Here is a 22,504-nt window from a genome sequence, read left to right as displayed (position 1 = left end):
AAAATAAAAAAGAAATAAATAAAAAATTAGAAAACCAAAAAAAAAATTTCGAAGTGAATTTTGACCGACTTCCAGAAAAAAATTGGAATCGCAGTTCGAAAATATTCTCAGAAATTGGCACGATTTTCCAGGAAAAAATTGGAATCGTAGTTCGAAAATATTCTCAGAAATTCGCACAATTTTCCAGGAAAAAATTGGAACCGCATGTCGAAAATATTCTCAGAAATTAGCGTAAATTCTTGGAATTTTTTGGAAGTTCAGACCGAGGTTATATAAGGGGGTTGCACAGATTAGTCGCCCTCGGCTCCTCGCTGTTTTTCGCTTATTCGATTTCTCGTCTAACCGATTGCTGCCAGGAGTCGACCCTTTTTTTTCAACATCTTTTGTGATGTCAAGGATGTCTGCGCGCTCTGAAAGGATGCGTCATGCTCTCCGCTCCATCAGAGCTGGACTCCACGTCATCACGAAGCGGAAACAACACCTTCCGTCTTCAGTCGGTCTTCCATCTCCGATTCCAGTAGAGAAAACACTGGCTCTTGCACCAGTAGGCTCAGGAACGGATTGGGTCGTGTGCGAGAGTGGATTACGGCACAGCACACCCATCAAAGACGAACTTTGTTCGTTTATCGGATGGATAGATTCGGAGGTGCCGGAAGTAGAGGTGGTTCCTCGTGTTTGGCGTCCAGTGCCAAAACCTTGGGCGAAACCCTGCTACATGGCAGGTAAGACTGCTGGCGATTGGGTTCCAGCCGGTGTCAAGAGGGTCCTTCACAAAGTCAGAAGACTGACAAGGAAGCCCAAAAGGACCATCAACAAGGCTGGGGGCACCTCGAAGAAACTGGGTGCATCGGATCGAAGCCCTATTCTTGTGGCAACACCGAGTAAACCCAAGGCAGAGAAGAGGAACAGGCGCTTGGTGAGAAAGTGTTTGTTCCCAGATGAGGATGAGATGTTCCTTTCATGTGAGGGAGCATGAAAATTTTGATGTAATGTGAATTTTTGGTTTTTAATAAAGATTTGAAAAAAGAAAAAAATAAATAAAAAATAATAAAAAATAAAAACATAAAAAAAAATTTAAAATATTGAAAGAAATAAATAAATAAAAAATTAGAAAACCAAAAAAAAAATTTCGAAGTGAATTTTGACCGACTTCCAGAAAAAAATTGGAATCGCAGTTCGAAAATATTCTCAGAAATTGGCACGATTTTCCAGGAAAAAATTGGAATCGTAGTTCGAAAATATTCTCAGAAATTCGCACAATTTTCCAGGAAAAAATTGGAACCGCATGTCGAAAATATTCTCAGAAATTAGCGTAAATTCTTGGAATTTTTTGGAAGTTCAGACCGAGGTTATATAAGGGGGTTGCACAGATTAGTCGCCCTCGGCTCCTCGCTGTTTTTCGCTTATTCGATTTCTCGTCTAACCGATTGCTGCCAGGAGTCGACCCTTTTTTTTCAACATCTTTTGTGATGTCAAGGATGTCTGCGCGCTCTGAAAGGATGCGTCATGCTCTCCGCTCCATCAGAGCTGGACTCCACGTCATCACGAAGCGGAAACAACACCTTCCGTCTTCAGTCGGTCTTCCATCTCCGATTCCAGTAGAGAAAACACTGGCTCTTGCACCAGTAGGCTCAGGAACGGATTGGGTCGTGTGCGAGAGTGGATTACGGCACAGCACACCCATCAAAGACGAACTTTGTTCGTTTATCGGATGGATAGATTCGGAGGTGCCGGAAGTAGAGGTGGTTCCTCGTGTTTGGCGTCCAGTGCCAAAACCTTGGGCGAAACCCTGCTACATGGCAGGTAAGACTGCTGGCGATTGGGTTCCAGCCGGTGTCAAGAGGGTCCTTCACAAAGTCAGAAGACTGACAAGGAAGCCCAAAAGGACCATCAACAAGGCTGGGGGCACCTCGAAGAAACTGGGTGCATCGGATCGAAGCCCTATTCTTGTGGCAACACCGAGTAAACCCAAGGCAGAGAAGAGGAACAGGCGCTTGGTGAGAAAGTGTTTGTTCCCAGATGAGGATGAGATGTTCCTTTCATGTGAGGGAGCATGAAAATTTTGATGTAATGTGAATTTTTGGTTTTTAATAAAGATTTGAAAAAAGAAAAAAATAAATAAAAAATAATAAGAAATAAAAACATAAAAAAAAATTTAAAATATTTAAAATATTGAAAAAAATAAAAAAGAAATAAATAAAAAATTAGAAAACCAAAAAAAAAATTTCGAAGTGAATTTTGACCGACTTCCAGAAAAAAATTGGAATCGCAGTTCGAAAATATTCTCAGAAATTGGCACGATTTTCCAGGAAAAAATTGGAATCGTAGTTCGAAAATATTCTCAGAAATTCGCACAATTTTCCAGGAAAAAATTGGAACCGCATGTCGAAAATATTCTCAGAAATTAGCGTAAATTCTTGGAATTTTTTGGAAGTTCAGACCGAGGTTATATAAGGGGGTTGCACAGATTAGTCGCCCTCGGCTCCTCGCTGTTTTTCGCTTATTCGATTTCTCGTCTAACCGATTGCTGCCAGGAGTCGACCCTTTTTTTTCAACATCTTTTGTGATGTCAAGGATGTCTGCGCGCTCTGAAAGGATGCGTCATGCTCTCCGCTCCATCAGAGCTGGACTCCACGTCATCACGAAGCGGAAACAACACCTTCCGTCTTCAGTCGGTCTTCCATCTCCGATTCCAGTAGAGAAAACACTGGCTCTTGCACCAGTAGGCTCAGGAACGGATTGGGTCGTGTGCGAGAGTGGATTACGGCACAGCACACCCATCAAAGACGAACTTTGTTCGTTTATCGGATGGATAGATTCGGAGGTGCCGGAAGTAGAGGTGGTTCCTCGTGTTTGGCGTCCAGTGCCAAAACCTTGGGCGAAACCCTGCTACATGGCAGGTAAGACTGCTGGCGATTGGGTTCCAGCCGGTGTCAAGAGGGTCCTTCACAAAGTCAGAAGACTGACAAGGAAGCCCAAAAGGACCATCAACAAGGCTGGGGGCACCTCGAAGAAACTGGGTGCATCGGATCGAAGCCCTATTCTTGTGGCAACACCGAGTAAACCCAAGGCAGAGAAGAGGAACAGGCGCTTGGTGAGAAAGTGTTTGTTCCCAGATGAGGATGAGATGTTCCTTTCATGTGAGGGAGCATGAAAATTTTGATGTAATGTGAATTTTTGGTTTTTAATAAAGATTTGAAAAAAGAAAAAAATAAATAAAAAATAATAAAAAATAAAAACATAAAAAAAAATTTAAAATATTGAAAAAAATAAAAAAGAAATAAATAAAAAATTTAAAATATTGAAAAAAATAAAAAAGAAATAAATAAAAAATTAGAAAACCAAAAAAAAATTTTCGAAGTGAATTTTGACCGACTTCCAGAAAAAAATTGGAATCGCAGTTCGAAAATATTCTCAGAAATTGGCACGATTTTCCAGGAAAAAATTGGAATCGTAGTTCGAAAATATTCTCAGAAATTCGCACAATTTTCCAGGAAAAAATTGGAATCGTAGTTCGAAAATATTCTCAGAAATTCGCACAATTTTCCAGGAAAAAATTGGAACCGCATGTCGAAAATATTCTCAGAAATTAGCGTAAATTCTTGGAATTTTTTGGAAGTTCAGACCGAGGTTATATAAGGGGGTTGCACAGATTAGTCGCCCTCGGCTCCTCGCTGTTTTTCGCTTATTCGATTTCTCGTCTAACCGATTGCTGCCAGGAGTCGACCCTTTTTTCTCAACATCTTTTGTGATGTCAAGGATGTCTGCGCGCTCTGAAAGGATGCGTCATGCTCTCCGCTCCATCAGAGCTGGACTCCACGTCATCACGAAGCGGAAACAACACCTTCCGTCTTCAGTCGGTCTTCCATCTCCGATTCCAGTAGAGAAAACACTGGCTCTTGCACCAGTAGGCTCAGGAACGGATTGGGTCGTGTGCGAGAGTGGATTACGGCACAGCACACCCATCAAAGACGAACTTTGTTCGTTTATCGGATGGATAGATTCGGAGGTGCCGGAAGTAGAGGTGGTTCCTCGTGTTTGGCGTCCAGTGCCAAAACCTTGGGCGAAACCCTGCTACATGGCAGGTAAGACTGCTGGCGATTGGGTTCCAGCCGGTGTCAAGAGGGTCCTTCACAAAGTCAGAAGACTGACAAGGAAGCCCAAAAGGACCATCAACAAGGCTGGGGGCACCTCGAAGAAACTGGGTGCATCGGATCGAAGCCCTATTCTTGTGGCAACACCGAGTAAACCCAAGGCAGAGAAGAGGAACAGGCGCTTGGTGAGAAAGTGTTTGTTCCCAGATGAGGATGAGATGTTCCTTTCATGTGAGGGAGCATGAAAATTTTGATGTAATGTGAATTTTTGGTTTTTAATAAAGATTTGAAAAAAGAAAAAAATAAATAAAAAATAATAAGAAATAAAAACATAAAAAAAAATTTAAAATATTTAAAATATTGAAAAAAATAAAAAAGAAATAAATAAAAAATTAGAAAACCAAAAAAAAAATTTCGAAGTGAATTTTGACCGACTTCCAGAAAAAAATTGGAATCGCAGTTCGAAAATATTCTCAGAAATTGGCACGATTTTCCAGGAAAAAATTGGAATCGTAGTTCGAAAATATTCTCAGAAATTCGCACAATTTTCCAGGAAAAAATTGGAACCGCATGTCGAAAATATTCTCAGAAATTAGCGTAAATTCTTGGAATTTTTTGGAAGTTCAGACCGAGGTTATATAAGGGGGTTGCACAGATTAGTCGCCCTCGGCTCCTCGCTGTTTTTCGCTTATTCGATTTCTCGTCTAACCGATTGCTGCCAGGAGTCGACCCTTTTTTTTCAACATCTTTTGTGATGTCAAGGATGTCTGCGCGCTCTGAAAGGATGCGTCATGCTCTCCGCTCCATCAGAGCTGGACTCCACGTCATCACGAAGCGGAAACAACACCTTCCGTCTTCAGTCGGTCTTCCATCTCCGATTCCAGTAGAGAAAACACTGGCTCTTGCACCAGTAGGCTCAGGAACGGATTGGGTCGTGTGCGAGAGTGGATTACGGCACAGCACACCCATCAAAGACGAACTTTGTTCGTTTATCGGATGGATAGATTCGGAGGTGCCGGAAGTAGAGGTGGTTCCTCGTGTTTGGCGTCCAGTGCCAAAACCTTGGGCGAAACCCTGCTACATGGCAGGTAAGACTGCTGGCGATTGGGTTCCAGCCGGTGTCAAGAGGGTCCTTCACAAAGTCAGAAGACTGACAAGGAAGCCCAAAAGGACCATCAACAAGGCTGGGGGCACCTCGAAGAAACTGGGTGCATCGGATCGAAGCCCTATTCTTGTGGCAACACCGAGTAAACCCAAGGCAGAGAAGAGGAACAGGCGCTTGGTGAGAAAGTGTTTGTTCCCAGATGAGGATGAGATGTTCCTTTCATGTGAGGGAGCATGAAAATTTTGATGTAATGTGAATTTTTGGTTTTTAATAAAGATTTGAAAAAAGAAAAAAATAAATAAAAAATAATAAGAAATAAAAACATAAAAAAAAATTTAAAATATTTAAAATATTGAAAAAAATAAAAAAGAAATAAATAAAAAATTAGAAAACCAAAAAAAAAATTTCGAAGTGAATTTTGACCGACTTCCAGAAAAAAATTTGAATCGCAGTTCGAAAATATTCTCAGAAATTGGCACGATTTTCCAGGAAAAAATTGGAATCGTAGTTCGAAAATATTCTCAGAAATTCGCACAATTTTCCAGGAAAAAATTGGAACCGCATGTCGAAAATATTCTCAGAAATTAGCGTAAATTCTTGGAATTTTTTGGAAGTTCAGACCGAGGTTATATAAGGGGGTTGCACAGATTAGTCGCCCTCGGCTCCTCGCTGTTTTTCGCTTATTCGATTTCTCGTCTAACCGATTGCTGCCAGGAGTCGACCCTTTTTTTTCAACATCTTTTGTGATGTCAAGGATGTCTGCGCGCTCTGAAAGGATGCGTCATGCTCTCCGCTCCATCAGAGCTGGACTCCACGTCATCACGAAGCGGAAACAACACCTTCCGTCTTCAGTCGGTCTTCCATCTCCGATTCCAGTAGAGAAAACACTGGCTCTTGCACCAGTAGGCTCAGGAACGGATTGGGTCGTGTGCGAGAGTGGATTACGGCACAGCACACCCATCAAAGACGAACTTTGTTCGTTTATCGGATGGATAGATTCGGAGGTGCCGGAAGTAGAGGTGGTTCCTCGTGTTTGGCGTCCAGTGCCAAAACCTTGGGCGAAACCCTGCTACATGGCAGGTAAGACTGCTGGCGATTGGGTTCCAGCCGGTGTCAAGAGGGTCCTTCACAAAGTCAGAAGACTGACAAGGAAGCCCAAAAGGACCATCAACAAGGCTGGGGGCACCTCGAAGAAACTGGGTGCATCGGATCGAAGCCCTATTCTTGTGGCAACACCGAGTAAACCCAAGGCAGAGAAGAGGAACAGGCGCTTGGTGAGAAAGTGTTTGTTCCCAGATGAGGATGAGATGTTCCTTTCATGTGAGGGAGCATGAAAATTTTGATGTAATGTGAATTTTTGGTTTTTAATAAAGATTTGAAAAAAGAAAAAAATAAATAAAAAATAATAAAAAATAAAAACATAAAAAAAAAATTTAAAATATTGAAAAAAATAAAAAAGAAATAAATAAAAAATTTAAAATATTGAAAAAAATAAAAAAGAAATAAATAAAAAATTAGAAAACCAAAAAAAAATTTTCGAAGTGAATTTTGACCGACTTCCAGAAAAAAATTTGAATCGCAGTTCGAAAATATTCTCAGAAATTGGCACGATTTTCCAGGAAAAAATTGGAATCGTAGTTCGAAAATATTCTCAGAAATTCGCACAATTTTCCAGGAAAAAATTGGAACCGCATGTCGAAAATATTCTCAGAAATTAGCGTAAATTCTTGGAATTTTTTGGAAGTTCAGACCGAGGTTATATAAGGGGGTTGCACAGATTAGTCGCCCTCGGCTCCTCGCTGTTTTTCGCTTATTCGATTTCTCGTCTAACCGATTGCTGCCAGGAGTCGACCCTTTTTTTTCAACATCTTTTGTGATGTCAAGGATGTCTGCGCGCTCTGAAAGGATGCGTCATGCTCTCCGCTCCATCAGAGCTGGACTCCACGTCATCACGAAGCGGAAACAACACCTTCCGTCTTCAGTCGGTCTTCCATCTCCGATTCCAGTAGAGAAAACACTGGCTCTTGCACCAGTAGGCTCAGGAACGGATTGGGTCGTGTGCGAGAGTGGATTACGGCACAGCACACCCATCAAAGACGAACTTTGTTCGTTTATCGGATGGATAGATTCGGAGGTGCCGGAAGTAGAGGTGGTTCCTCGTGTTTGGCGTCCAGTGCCAAAACCTTGGGCGAAACCCTGCTACATGGCAGGTAAGACTGCTGGCGATTGGGTTCCAGCCGGTGTCAAGAGGGTCCTTCACAAAGTCAGAAGACTGACAAGGAAGCCCAAAAGGACCATCAACAAGGCTGGGGGCACCTCGAAGAAACTGGGTGCATCGGATCGAAGCCCTATTCTTGTGGCAACACCGAGTAAACCCAAGGCAGAGAAGAGGAACAGGCGCTTGGTGAGAAAGTGTTTGTTCCCAGATGAGGATGAGATGTTCCTTTCATGTGAGGGAGCATGAAAATTTTGATGTAATGTGAATTTTTGGTTTTTAATAAAGATTTGAAAAAAGAAAAAAATAAATAAAAAATAATAAAAAATAAAAACATAAAAAAAAATTTAAAATATTGAAAAAAATAAAAAAGAAATAAATAAAAAATTAGAAAACCAAAAAAAAAATTTCGAAGTGAATTTTGACCGACTTCCAGAAAAAAATTGGAATCGCAGTTCGAAAATATTCTCAGAAATTGGCACGATTTTCCAGGAAAAAATTGGAATCGTAGTTCGAAAATATTCTCAGAAATTCGCACAATTTTCCAGGAAAAAATTGGAACCGCATGTCGAAAATATTCTCAGAAATTAGCGTAAATTCTTGGAATTTTTTGGAAGTTCAGACCGAGGTTATATAAGGGGGTTGCACAGATTAGTCGCCCTCGGCTCCTCGCTGTTTTTCGCTTATTCGATTTCTCGTCTAACCGATTGCTGCCAGGAGTCGACCCTTTTTTTTCAACATCTTTTGTGATGTCAAGGATGTCTGCGCGCTCTGAAAGGATGCGTCATGCTCTCCGCTCCATCAGAGCTGGACTCCACGTCATCACGAAGCGGAAACAACACCTTCCGTCTTCAGTCGGTCTTCCATCTCCGATTCCAGTAGAGAAAACACTGGCTCTTGCACCAGTAGGCTCAGGAACGGATTGGGTCGTGTGCGAGAGTGGATTACGGCACAGCACACCCATCAAAGACGAACTTTGTTCGTTTATCGGATGGATAGATTCGGAGGTGCCGGAAGTAGAGGTGGTTCCTCGTGTTTGGCGTCCAGTGCCAAAACCTTGGGCGAAACCCTGCTACATGGCAGGTAAGACTGCTGGCGATTGGGTTCCAGCCGGTGTCAAGAGGGTCCTTCACAAAGTCAGAAGACTGACAAGGAAGCCCAAAAGGACCATCAACAAGGCTGGGGGCACCTCGAAGAAACTGGGTGCATCGGATCGAAGCCCTATTCTTGTGGCAACACCGAGTAAACCCAAGGCAGAGAAGAGGAACAGGCGCTTGGTGAGAAAGTGTTTGTTCCCAGATGAGGATGAGATGTTCCTTTCATGTGAGGGAGCATGAAAATTTTGATGTAATGTGAATTTTTGGTTTTTAATAAAGATTTGAAAAAAGAAAAAAATAAATAAAAAATAATAAAAAATAAAAACATAAAAAAAAATTTAAAATATTGAAAAAAATAAAAAAGAAATAAATAAAAAATTAGAAAACCAAAAAAAAAATTTCGAAGTGAATTTTGACCGACTTCCAGAAAAAAATTGGAATCGCAGTTCGAAAATATTCTCAGAAATTGGCACGATTTTCCAGGAAAAAATTGGAATCGTAGTTCGAAAATATTCTCAGAAATTCGCACAATTTTCCAGGAAAAAATTGGAACCGCATGTCGAAAATATTCTCAGAAATTAGCGTAAATTCTTGGAATTTTTTGGAAGTTCAGACCGAGGTTATATAAGGGGGTTGCACAGATTAGTCGCCCTCGGCTCCTCGCTGTTTTTCGCTTATTCGATTTCTCGTCTAACCGATTGCTGCCAGGAGTCGACCCTTTTTTTTCAACATCTTTTGTGATGTCAAGGATGTCTGCGCGCTCTGAAAGGATGCGTCATGCTCTCCGCTCCATCAGAGCTGGACTCCACGTCATCACGAAGCGGAAACAACACCTTCCGTCTTCAGTCGGTCTTCCATCTCCGATTCCAGTAGAGAAAACACTGGCTCTTGCACCAGTAGGCTCAGGAACGGATTGGGTCGTGTGCGAGAGTGGATTACGGCACAGCACACCCATCAAAGACGAACTTTGTTCGTTTATCGGATGGATAGATTCGGAGGTGCCGGAAGTAGAGGTGGTTCCTCGTGTTTGGCGTCCAGTGCCAAAACCTTGGGCGAAACCCTGCTACATGGCAGGTAAGACTGCTGGCGATTGGGTTCCAGCCGGTGTCAAGAGGGTCCTTCACAAAGTCAGAAGACTGACAAGGAAGCCCAAAAGGACCATCAACAAGGCTGGGGGCACCTCGAAGAAACTGGGTGCATCGGATCGAAGCCCTATTCTTGTGGCAACACCGAGTAAACCCAAGGCAGAGAAGAGGAACAGGCGCTTGGTGAGAAAGTGTTTGTTCCCAGATGAGGATGAGATGTTCCTTTCATGTGAGGGAGCATGAAAATTTTGATGTAATGTGAATTTTTGGTTTTTAATAAAGATTTGAAAAAAGAAAAAAATAAATAAAAAATAATAAAAAATAAAAACATAAAAAAAAATTTAAAATATTGAAAAAAATAAAAAAGAAATAAATAAAAAATTAGAAAACCAAAAAAAAAATTTCGAAGTGAATTTTGACCGACTTCCAGAAAAAAATTGGAATTGCAGTTCGAAAATATTCTCAGAAATTGGCACGATTTTCCAGGAAAAAATTGGAATCGTAGTTCGAAAATATTCTCAGAAATTCGCACAATTTTCCAGGAAAAAATTGGAACCGCATGTCGAAAATATTCTCAGAAATTAGCGTAAATTCTTGGAATTTTTTGGAAGTTCAGACCGAGGTTATATAAGGGGGTTGCACAGATTAGTCGCCCTCGGCTCCTCGCTGTTTTTCGCTTATTCGATTTCTCGTCTAACCGATTGCTGCCAGGAGTCGACCCTTTTTTTTCAACATCTTTTGTGATGTCAAGGATGTCTGCGCGCTCTGAAAGGATGCGTCATGCTCTCCGCTCCATCAGAGCTGGACTCCACGTCATCACGAAGCGGAAACAACACCTTCCGTCTTCAGTCGGTCTTCCATCTCCGATTCCAGTAGAGAAAACACTGGCTCTTGCACCAGTAGGCTCAGGAACGGATTGGGTCGTGTGCGAGAGTGGATTACGGCACAGCACACCCATCAAAGACGAACTTTGTTCGTTTATCGGATGGATAGATTCGGAGGTGCCGGAAGTAGAGGTGGTTCCTCGTGTTTGGCGTCCAGTGCCAAAACCTTGGGCGAAACCCTGCTACATGGCAGGTAAGACTGCTGGCGATTGGGTTCCAGCCGGTGTCAAGAGGGTCCTTCACAAAGTCAGAAGACTGACAAGGAAGCCCAAAAGGACCATCAACAAGGCTGGGGGCACCTCGAAGAAACTGGGTGCATCGGATCGAAGCCCTATTCTTGTGGCAACACCGAGTAAACCCAAGGCAGAGAAGAGGAACAGGCGCTTGGTGAGAAAGTGTTTGTTCCCAGATGAGGATGAGATGTTCCTTTCATGTGAGGGAGCATGAAAATTTTGATGTAATGTGAATTTTTGGTTTTTAATAAAGATTTGAAAAAAGAAAAAAATAAATAAAAAATAATAAAAAATAAAAACATAAAAAAAAATTTAAAATATTGAAAAAAATAAAAAAGAAATAAATAAAAAATTAGAAAACCAAAAAAAAAATTTCGAAGTGAATTTTGACCGACTTCCAGAAAAAAATTGGAATCGCAGTTCGAAAATATTCTCAGAAATTGGCACGATTTTCCAGGAAAAAATTGGAATCGTAGTTCGAAAATATTCTCAGAAATTCGCACAATTTTCCAGGAAAAAATTGGAACCGCATGTCGAAAATATTCTCAGAAATTAGCGTAAATTCTTGGAATTTTTTGGAAGTTCAGACCGAGGTTATATAAGGGGGTTGCACAGATTAGTCGCCCTCGGCTCCTCGCTGTTTTTCGCTTATTCGATTTCTCGTCTAACCGATTGCTGCCAGGAGTCGACCCTTTTTTTTCAACATCTTTTGTGATGTCAAGGATGTCTGCGCGCTCTGAAAGGATGCGTCATGCTCTCCGCTCCATCAGAGCTGGACTCCACGTCATCACGAAGCGGAAACAACACCTTCCGTCTTCAGTCGGTCTTCCATCTCCGATTCCAGTAGAGAAAACACTGGCTCTTGCACCAGTAGGCTCAGGAACGGATTGGGTCGTGTGCGAGAGTGGATTACGGCACAGCACACCCATCAAAGACGAACTTTGTTCGTTTATCGGATGGATAGATTCGGAGGTGCCGGAAGTAGAGGTGGTTCCTCGTGTTTGGCGTCCAGTGCCAAAACCTTGGGCGAAACCCTGCTACATGGCAGGTAAGACTGCTGGCGATTGGGTTCCAGCCGGTGTCAAGAGGGTCCTTCACAAAGTCAGAAGACTGACAAGGAAGCCCAAAAGGACCATCAACAAGGCTGGGGGCACCTCGAAGAAACTGGGTGCATCGGATCGAAGCCCTATTCTTGTGGCAACACCGAGTAAACCCAAGGCAGAGAAGAGGAACAGGCGCTTGGTGAGAAAGTGTTTGTTCCCAGATGAGGATGAGATGTTCCTTTCATGTGAGGGAGCATGAAAATTTTGATGTAATGTGAATTTTTGGTTTTTAATAAAGATTTGAAAAAAGAAAAAAATAAATAAAAAATAATAAAAAATAAAAACATAAAAAAAAATTTAAAATATTGAAAAAAATAAAAAAGAAATAAATAAAAAATTAGAAAACCAAAAAAAAAATTTCGAAGTGAATTTTGACCGACTTCCAGAAAAAAATTGGAATCGCAGTTCGAAAATATTCTCAGAAATTGGCACGATTTTCCAGGAAAAAATTGGAATCGTAGTTCGAAAATATTCTCAGAAATTCGCACAATTTTCCAGGAAAAAATTGGAACCGCATGTCGAAAATATTCTCAGAAATTAGCGTAAATTCTTGGAATTTTTTGGAAGTTCAGACCGAGGTTATATAAGGGGGTTGCACAGATTAGTCGCCCTCGGCTCCTCGCTGTTTTTCGCTTATTCGATTTCTCGTCTAACCGATTGCTGCCAGGAGTCGACCCTTTTTTTTCAACATCTTTTGTGATGTCAAGGATGTCTGCGCGCTCTGAAAGGATGCGTCATGCTCTCCGCTCCATCAGAGCTGGACTCCACGTCATCACGAAGCGGAAACAACACCTTCCGTCTTCAGTCGGTCTTCCATCTCCGATTCCAGTAGAGAAAACACTGGCTCTTGCACCAGTAGGCTCAGGAACGGATTGGGTCGTGTGCGAGAGTGGATTACGGCACAGCACACCCATCAAAGACGAACTTTGTTCGTTTATCGGATGGATAGATTCGGAGGTGCCGGAAGTAGAGGTGGTTCCTCGTGTTTGGCGTCCAGTGCCAAAACCTTGGGCGAAACCCTGCTACATGGCAGGTAAGACTGCTGGCGATTGGGTTCCAGCCGGTGTCAAGAGGGTCCTTCACAAAGTCAGAAGACTGACAAGGAAGCCCAAAAGGACCATCAACAAGGCTGGGGGCACCTCGAAGAAACTGGGTGCATCGGATCGAAGCCCTATTCTTGTGGCAACACCGAGTAAACCCAAGGCAGAGAAGAGGAACAGGCGCTTGGTGAGAAAGTGTTTGTTCCCAGATGAGGATGAGATGTTCCTTTCATGTGAGGGAGCATGAAAATTTTGATGTAATGTGAATTTTTGGTTTTTAATAAAGATTTGAAAAAAGAAAAAAATAAATAAAAAATAATAAAAAATAAAAACATAAAAAAAAATTTAAAATATTGAAAAAAATAAAAAAGAAATAAATAAAAAATTAGAAAACCAAAAAAAAAATTTCGAAGTGAATTTTGAGCGACTTCCAGAAAAAAATTGGAATCGCAGTTCGAAAATATTCTCAGAAATTGGCACGATTTTCCAGGAAAAAATTGGAATCGTAGTTCGAAAATATTCTCAGAAATTCGCACAATTTTCCAGGAAAAAATTGGAACCGCATGTCGAAAATATTCTCAGAAATTAGCGTAAATTCTTGGAATTTTTTGGAAGTTCAGACCGAGGTTATATAAGGGGGTTGCACAGATTAGTCGCCCTCGGCTCCTCGCTGTTTTTCGCTTATTCGATTTCTCGTCTAACCGATTGCTGCCAGGAGTCGACCCTTTTTTTTCAACATCTTTTGTGATGTCAAGGATGTCTGCGCGCTCTGAAAGGATGCGTCATGCTCTCCGCTCCATCAGAGCTGGACTCCACGTCATCACGAAGCGGAAACAACACCTTCCGTCTTCAGTCGGTCTTCCATCTCCGATTCCAGTAGAGAAAACACTGGCTCTTGCACCAGTAGGCTCAGGAACGGATTGGGTCGTGTGCGAGAGTGGATTACGGCACAGCACACCCATCAAAGACGAACTTTGTTCGTTTATCGGATGGATAGATTCGGAGGTGCCGGAAGTAGAGGTGGTTCCTCGTGTTTGGCGTCCAGTGCCAAAACCTTGGGCGAAACCCTGCTACATGGCAGGTAAGACTGCTGGCGATTGGGTTCCAGCCGGTGTCAAGAGGGTCCTTCACAAAGTCAGAAGACTGACAAGGAAGCCCAAAAGGACCATCAACAAGGCTGGGGGCACCTCGAAGAAACTGGGTGCATCGGATCGAAGCCCTATTCTTGTGGCAACACCGAGTAAACCCAAGGCAGAGAAGAGGAACAGGCGCTTGGTGAGAAAGTGTTTGTTCCCAGATGAGGATGAGATGTTCCTTTCATGTGAGGGAGCATGAAAATTTTGATGTAATGTGAATTTTTGGTTTTTAATAAAGATTTGAAAAAAGAAAAAAATAAATAAAAAATAATAAAAAATAAAAACATAAAAAAAAATTTAAAATATTGAAAAAAATAAAAAAGAAATAAATAAAAAATTAGAAAACCAAAAAAAAAATTTCGAAGTGAATTTTGACCGACTTCCAGAAAAAAATTGGAATCGCAGTTCGAAAATATTCTCAGAAATTGGCACGATTTTCCAGGAAAAAATTGGAATCGTAGTTCGAAAATATTCTCAGAAATTCGCACAATTTTCCAGGAAAAAATTGGAACCGCATGTCGAAAATATTCTCAGAAATTAGCGTAAATTCTTGGAATTTTTTGGAAGTTCAGACCGAGGTTATATAAGGGGGTTGCACAGATTAGTCGCCCTCGGCTCCTCGCTGTTTTTCGCTTATTCGATTTCTCGTCTAACCGATTGCTGCCAGGAGTCGACCCTTTTTTTTCAACATCTTTTGTGATGTCAAGGATGTCTGCGCGCTCTGAAAGGATGCGTCATGCTCTCCGCTCCATCAGAGCTGGACTCCACGTCATCACGAAGCGGAAACAACACCTTCCGTCTTCAGTCGGTCTTCCATCTCCGATTCCAGTAGAGAAAACACTGGCTCTTGCACCAGTAGGCTCAGGAACGGATTGGGTCGTGTGCGAGAGTGGATTACGGCACAGCACACCCATCAAAGACGAACTTTGTTCGTTTATCGGATGGATAGATTCGGAGGTGCCGGAAGTAGAGGTGGTTCCTCGTGTTTGGCGTCCAGTGCCAAAACCTTGGGCGAAACCCTGCTACATGGCAGGTAAGACTGCTGGCGATTGGGTTCCAGCCGGTGTCAAGAGGGTCCTTCACAAAGTCAGAAGACTGACAAGGAAGCCCAAAAGGACCATCAACAAGGCTGGGGGCACCTCGAAGAAACTGGGTGCATCGGATCGAAGCCCTATTCTTGTGGCAACACCGAGTAAACCCAAGGCAGAGAAGAGGAACAGGCGCTTGGTGAGAAAGTGTTTGTTCCCAGATGAGGATGAGATGTTCCTTTCATGTGAGGGAGCATGAAAATTTTGATGTAATGTGAATTTTTGGTTTTTAATAAAGATTTGAAAAAAGAAAAAAATAAATAAAAAATAATAAAAAATAAAAACATAAAAAAAAATTTAAAATATTGAAAAAAATAAAAAAGAAATAAATAAAAAATTAGAAAACCAAAAAAAAAATTTCGAAGTGAATTTTGACCGACTTCCAGAAAAAAATTGGAATCGCAGTTCGAAAATATTCTCAGAAATTGGCACGATTTTCCAGGAAAAAATTGGAATCGTAGTTCGAAAATATTCTCAGAAATTCGCACAATTTTCCAGGAAAAAATTGGAACCGCATGTCGAAAATATTCTCAGAAATTAGCGTAAATTCTTGGAATTTTTTGGAAGTTCAGACCGAGGTTATATAAGGGGGTTGCACAGATTAGTCGCCCTCGGCTCCTCGCTGTTTTTCGCTTATTCGATTTCTCGTCTAACCGATTGCTGCCAGGAGTCGACCCTTTTTTTTCAACATCTTTTGTGATGTCAAGGATGTCTGCGCGCTCTGAAAGGATGCGTCATGCTCTCCGCTCCATCAGAGCTGGACTCCACGTCATCACGAAGCGGAAACAACACCTTCCGTCTTCAGTCGGTCTTCCATCTCCGATTCCAGTAGAGAAAACACTGGCTCTTGCACCAGTAGGCTCAGGAACGGATTGGGTCGTGTGCGAGAGTGGATTACGGCACAGCACACCCATCAAAGACGAACTTTGTTCGTTTATCGGATGGATAGATTCGGAGGTGCCGGAAGTAGAGGTGGTTCCTCGTGTTTGGCGTCCAGTGCCAAAACCTTGGGCGAAACCCTGCTACATGGCAGGTAAGACTGCTGGCGATTGGGTTCCAGCCGGTGTCAAGAGGGTCCTTCACAAAGTCAGAAGACTGACAAGGAAGCCCAAAAGGACCATCAACAAGGCTGGGGGCACCTCGAAGAAACTGGGTGCATCGGATCGAAGCCCTATTCTTGTGGCAACACCGAGTAAACCCAAGGCAGAGAAGAGGAACAGGCGCTTGGTGAGAAAGTGTTTGTTCCCAGATGAGGATGAGATGTTCCTTTCATGTGAGGGAGCATGAAAATTTTGATGTAATGTGAATTTTTGGTTTTTAATAAAGATTTGAAAAAAGAAAAAAATAAATAAAAAATAATAAAAAATAAAAACATAAAAAAAAATTTAAAATATTGAAAAAAATAAAAAAGAAATAAATAAAAAATTAGAAAACCAAAAAAAAAATTTCGAAGTGAATTTTGACCGACTTCCAGAAAAAAATTGGAATCGCAGTTCGAAAATATTCTCAGAAATTGGCACGATTTTCCAGGAAAAAATTGGAATCGTAGTTCGAAAATATTCTCAGAAATTCGCACAATTTTCCAGGAAAAAATTGGAACCGCATGTCGAAAATATTCTCAGAAATTAGCGTAAATTCTTGGAATTTTTTGGAAGTTCAGACCGAGGTTATATAAGGGGGTTGCACAGATTAGTCGCCCTCGGCTCCTCGCTGTTTTTCGCTTATTCGATTTCTCGTCTAACCGATTGCTGCCAGGAGTCGACCCTTTTTTTTCAACATCTTTTGTGATGTCAAGGATGTCTGCGCGCTCTGAAAGGATGCGTCATGCTCTCCGCTCCATCAGAGCTGGACTCCACGTCATCACGAAGCGGAAACAACACCTTCCGTCTTCAGTCGGTCTTCCATCTCCGATTCCAGTAGAGAAAACACTGGCTCTTGCACCAGTAGGCTCAGGAACGGATTGGGTCGTGTGCGAGAGTGGATTACGGCACAGCACACCCATCAAAGACGAACTTTGTTCGTTTATCGGATGGATAGATTCGGAGGTGCCGGAAGTAGAGGTGGTTCCTCGTGTTTGGCGTCCAGTGCCAAAACCTTGGGCGAAACCCTGCTACATGGCAGGTAAGACTGCTGGCGATTGGGTTCCAGCCGGTGTCAAGAGGGTCCTTCACAAAGTCAGAAGACTGACAAGGAAGCCCAAAAGGACCATCAACAAGGCTGGGGGCACCTCGAAGAAACTGGGTGCATCGGATCGAAGCCCTATTCTTGTGGCAACACCGAGTAAACCCAAGGCAGAGAAGAGGAACAGGCGCTTGGTGAGAAAGTGTTTGTTCCCAGATGAGGATGAGATGTTCCTTTCATGTGAGGGAGCATGAAAATTTTGATGTAATGTGAATTTTTGGTTTTTAATAAAGATTTGAAAAAAGAAAAAAATAAATAAAAAATAATAAAAAATAAAAACATAAAAAAAAATTTAAAATATTGAAAAAAATAAAAAAGAAATAAATAAAAAATTAGAAAACCAAAAAAAAAATTTCGAAGTGAATTTTGACCGACTTCCAGAAAAAAATTGGAATCGCAGTTCGAAAATATTCTCAGAAATTGGCACGATTTTCCAGGAAAAAATTGGAATCGTAGTTCGAAAATATTCTCAGAAATTCGCACAATTTTCCAGGAAAAAATTGGAACCGCATGTCGAAAATATTCTCAGAAATTAGCGTAAATTCTTGGAATTTTTTGGAAGTTCAGACCGAGGTTATATAAGGGGGTTGCACAGATTAGTCGCCCTCGGCTCCTCGCTGTTTTTCGCTTATTCGATTTCTCGTCTAACCGATTGCTGCCAGGAGTCGACCCTTTTTTTTCAACATCTTTTGTGATGTCAAGGATGTCTGCGCGCTCTGAAAGGATGCGTCATGCTCTCCGCTCCATCAGAGCTGGACTCCACGTCATCACGAAGCGGAAACAACACCTTCCGTCTTCAGTCGGTCTTCCATCTCCGATTCCAGTAGAGAAAACACTGGCTCTTGCACCAGTAGGCTCAGGAACGGATTGGGTCGTGTGCGAGAGTGGATTACGGCACAGCACACCCATCAAAGACGAACTTTGTTCGTTTATCGGATGGATAGATTCGGAGGTGCCGGAAGTAGAGGTGGTTCCTCGTGTTTGGCGTCCAGTGCCAAAACCTTGGGCGAAACCCTGCTACATGGCAGGTAAGACTGCTGGCGATTGGGTTCCAGCCGGTGTCAAGAGGGTCCTTCACAAAGTCAGAAGACTGACAAGGAAGCCCAAAAGGACCATCAACAAGGCTGGGGGCACCTCGAAGAAACTGGGTGCATCGGATCGAAGCCCTATTCTTGTGGCAACACCGAGTAAACCCAAGGCAGAGAAGAGGAACAGGCGCTTGGTGAGAAAGTGTTTGTTCCCAGATGAGGATGAGATGTTCCTTTCATGTGAGGGAGCATGAAAATTTTGATGTAATGTGAATTTTTGGTTTTTAATAAAGATTTGAAAAAAGAAAAAAATAAATAAAAAATAATAAAAAATAAAAACATAAAAAAAAATTTAAAATATTGAAAAAAATAAAAAAGAAATAAATAAAAAATTAGAAAACCAAAAAAAAAATTTCGAAGTGAATTTTGACCGACTTCCAGAAAAAAATTGGAATCGCAGTTCGAAAATATTCTCAGAAATTGGCACGATTTTCCAGGAAAAAATTGGAATCGTAGTTCGAAAATATTCTCAGAAATTCGCACAATTTTCCAGGAAAAAATTGGAACCGCATGTCGAAAATATTCTCAGAAATTAGCGTAAATTCTTGGAATTTTTTGGAAGTTCAGACCGAGGTTATATAAGGGGGTTGCACAGATTAGTCGCCCTCGGCTCCTCGCTGTTTTTCGCTTATTCGATTTCTCGTCTAACCGATTGCTGCCAGGAGTCGACCCTTTTTTTTCAACATCTTTTGTGATGTCAAGGATGTCTGCGCGCTCTGAAAGGATGCGTCATGCTCTCCGCTCCATCAGAGCTGGACTCCACGTCATCACGAAGCGGAAACAACACCTTCCGTCTTCAGTCGGTCTTCCATCTCCGATTCCAGTAGAGAAAACACTGGCTCTTGCACCAGTAGGCTCAGGAACGGATTGGGTCGTGTGCGAGAGTGGATTACGGCACAGCACACCCATCAAAGACGAACTTTGTTCGTTTATCGGATGGATAGATTCGGAGGTGCCGGAAGTAGAGGTGGTTCCTCGTGTTTGGCGTCCAGTGCCAAAACCTTGGGCGAAACCCTGCTACATGGCAGGTAAGACTGCTGGCGATTGGGTTCCAGCCGGTGTCAAGAGGGTCCTTCACAAAGTCAGAAGACTGACAAGGAAGCCCAAAAGGACCATCAACAAGGCTGGGGGCACCTCGAAGAAACTGGGTGCATCGGATCGAAGCCCTATTCTTGTGGCAACACCGAGTAAACCCAAGGCAGAGAAGAGGAACAGGCGCTTGGTGAGAAAGTGTTTGTTCCCAGATGAGGATGAGATGTTCCTTTCATGTGAGGGAGCATGAAAATTTTGATGTAATGTGAATTTTTGGTTTTTAATAAAGATTTGAAAAAAGAAAAAAATAAATAAAAAATAATAAAAAATAAAAACATAAAAAAAAATTTAAAATATTGAAAAAAATAAAAAAGAAATAAATAAAAAATTAGAAAACCAAAAAAAAAATTTCGAAGTGAATTTTGACCGACTTCCAGAAAAAAATTGGAATCGCAGTTCGAAAATATTCTCAGAAATTGGCACGATTTTCCAGGAAAAAATTGGAATCGTAGTTCGAAAATATTCTCAGAAATTCGCACAATTTTCCAGGAAAAAATTGGAACCGCATGTCGAAAATATTCTCAGAAATTAGCGTAAATTCTTGGAATTTTTTGGAAGTTCAGACCGAGGTTATATAAGGGGGTTGCACAGATTAGTCGCCCTCGGCTCCTCGCTGTTTTTCGCTTATTCGATTTCTCGTCTAACCGATTGCTGCCAGGAGTCGACCCTTTTTTTTCAACATCTTTTGTGATGTCAAGGATGTCTGCGCGCTCTGAAAGGATGCGTCATGCTCTCCGCTCCATCAGAGCTGGACTCCACGTCATCACGAAGCGGAAACAACACCTTCCGTCTTCAGTCGGTCTTCCATCTCCGATTCCAGTAGAGAAAACACTGGCTCTTGCACCAGTAGGCTCAGGAACGGATTGGGTCGTGTGCGAGAGTGGATTACGGCACAGCACACCCATCAAAGACGAACTTTGTTCGTTTATCGGATGGATAGATTCGGAGGTGCCGGAAGTAGAGGTGGTTCCTCGTGTTTGGCGTCCAGTGCCAAAACCTTGGGCGAAACCCTGCTACATGGCAGGTAAGACTGCTGGCGATTGGGTTCCAGCCGGTGTCAAGAGGGTCCTTCACAAAGTCAGAAGACTGACAAGGAAGCCCAAAAGGACCATCAACAAGGCTGGGGGCACCTCGAAGAAACTGGGTGCATCGGATCGAAGCCCTATTCTTGTGGCAACACCGAGTAAACCCAAGGCAGAGAAGAGGAACAGGCGCTTGGTGAGAAAGTGTTTGTTCCCAGATGAGGATGAGATGTTCCTTTCATGTGAGGGAGCATGAAAATTTTGATGTAATGTGAATTTTTGGTTTTTAATAAAGATTTGAAAAAAGAAAAAAATAAATAAAAAATAATAAAAAATAAAAACATAAAAAAAAATTTAAAATATTGAAAAAAATAAAAAAGAAATAAATAAAAAATTAGAAAACCAAAAAAAAAATTTCGAAGTGAATTTTGACCGACTTCCAGAAAAAAATTGGAATCGCAGTTCGAAAATATTCTCAGAAATTGGCACGATTTTCCAGGAAAAAATTGGAATCGTAGTTCGAAAATATTCTCAGAAATTCGCACAATTTTCCAGGAAAAAATTGGAACCGCATGTCGAAAATATTCTCAGAAATTAGCGTAAATTCTTGGAATTTTTTGGAAGTTCAGACCGAGGTTATATAAGGGGGTTGCACAGATTAGTCGCCCTCGGCTCCTCGCTGTTTTTCGCTTATTCGATTTCTCGTCTAACCGATTGCTGCCAGGAGTCGACCCTTTTTTTTCAACATCTTTTGTGATGTCAAGGATGTCTGCGCGCTCTGAAAGGATGCGTCATGCTCTCCGCTCCATCAGAGCTGGACTCCACGTCATCACGAAGCGGAAACAACACCTTCCGTCTTCAGTCGGTCTTCCATCTCCGATTCCAGTAGAGAAAACACTGGCTCTTGCACCAGTAGGCTCAGGAACGGATTGGGTCGTGTGCGAGAGTGGATTACGGCACAGCACACCCATCAAAGACGAACTTTGTTCGTTTATCGGATGGATAGATTCGGAGGTGCCGGAAGTAGAGGTGGTTCCTCGTGTTTGGCGTCCAGTGCCAAAACCTTGGGCGAAACCCTGCTACATGGCAGGTAAGACTGCTGGCGATTGGGTTCCAGCCTGTGTCGAGAGGGTCCTTCACAAAGTCAGAAGACTGACAAGGAAGCCCAAAAGGACCATCAACAAGGCTGGGGGCACCTCGAAGAAACTGGGTGCATCGGATCGAAGCCCTATTCTTGTGGCAACACCGAGTAAACCCAAGGCAGAGAAGAGGAACAGGCGCTTGGTGAGAAAGTGTTTGTTCCCAGATGAGGATGAGATGTTCCTTTCATGTGAGGGAGCATGAAAATTTTGATGTAATGTGAATTTTTGGTTTTTAATAAAGATTTGAAAAAAGAAAAAAATAAATAAAAAATAATAAAAAATAAAAACATAAAAAAAAATTTAAAATATTGAAAAAAATAAAAAAGAAATAAATAAAAAATTAGAAAACCAAAAAAAAAATTTCGAAGTGAATTTTGACCGACTTCCAGAAAAAAATTGGAATCGCAGTTCGAAAATATTCTCAGAAATTGGCACGATTTTCCAGGAAAAAATTGGAATCGTAGTTCGAAAATATTCTCAGAAATTCGCACAATTTTCCAGGAAAAAATTGGAACCGCATGTCGAAAATATTCTCAGAAATTAGCGTAAATTCTTGGAATTTTTTGGAAGTTCAGACCGAGGTTATATAAGGGGGTTGCACAGATTAGTCGCCCTCGGCTCCTCGCTGTTTTTCGCTTATTCGATTTCTCGTCTAACCGATTGCTGCCAGGAGTCGACCCTTTTTTTTCAACATCTTTTGTGATGTCAAGGATGTCTGCGCGCTCTGAAAGGATGCGTCATGCTCTCCGCTCCATCAGAGCTGGACTCCACGTCATCACGAAGCGGAAACAACACCTTCCGTCTTCAGTCGGTCTTCCATCTCCGATTCCAGTAGAGAAAACACTGGCTCTTGCACCAGTAGGCTCAGGAACGGATTGGGTCGTGTGCGAGAGTGGATT

Source organism: Pholcus phalangioides, unplaced genomic scaffold (assembly GCF_987345545.1).
Source record: "Pholcus phalangioides strain wild (caught in Gottingen) unplaced genomic scaffold, Ppha-v1.0 ptg000021l_1, whole genome shotgun sequence".
Taxonomy (NCBI): domain Eukaryota; kingdom Metazoa; phylum Arthropoda; class Arachnida; order Araneae; family Pholcidae; genus Pholcus; species Pholcus phalangioides.
This window is presented reverse-complemented; position numbering follows the sequence as displayed.